The sequence below is a fragment of the Myotis brandtii genome, unplaced genomic scaffold (assembly GCF_000412655.1).
Source record: "Myotis brandtii unplaced genomic scaffold, ASM41265v1 scaffold633, whole genome shotgun sequence".
NCBI classification, from domain to species: Eukaryota; Metazoa; Chordata; class Mammalia; order Chiroptera; family Vespertilionidae; genus Myotis; species Myotis brandtii.
The window spans coordinates 3,770,011-3,770,736 of record NW_005370423.1 but is presented as its reverse complement, the minus strand read 5'-3'; positions in this window follow the sequence as shown (position 1 = coordinate 3,770,736).

The window sequence follows — 726 nt, the reverse complement described above, 5'->3', positions numbered from 1 at the left end:
CCGGCTCCCTCGGGGCTGGCGGTGAAAACAGCCCCTGGGGGTGCGCGTCTCGCGTGTTTCACTTCCGGGCAGATGACACCCAGGAGCACGGCAGTCACGTGTCACCCCCCTATGTCCTAACCTTCAGCTTCTTTCCTAAACACCGTTTCCTAAACGCGTGTGCACCTAAGAGGCGCCTGTGGCCCCGGCCGGTTAGCTCAGTGGATAGAGCGGCGGCCTGCGGACTGAAGGGTCCCGGGTTCGATTCCCGGTTGGGGCACATGCCCGGGTTGCGGGCTCATCCCCAGTAGGGGGCGTGCAGGACATGCCCGGGTTGTGGACAAAAGTTTTCCAAAAGCATAAGCCATATTTGTGAACACAAAGAACACAAACAAATAGGATGCCGATCCTTTGGAGCCTGCCCTGGTAGTAAAGACCCAGCACCAGCATCTCAGGACAACCTCTCCTCCTTTTCCTTGAGACCTGGTGTGGCCGTGGCCCGTGTGGCTCAGTGGGTTGGGCGATCTCTCCTGCACGGAAAGGTCGCAGGTTTGATTCCAAGTCAAGGGCACATGTCCGAGTGCAGGAGGCAGGAGGTGCCTCATCAACGTTACTTTCTTACGTTCACACATTGATGTTTCTCTTTTCCTCTCCCTTCCTCTCTCAAATCAAGAATAATAACACATTAAACAAAACAAACCCCCCCCCCACGTTTTAAAGACCTGGTTGTGGAGGGCCTCTAGTACA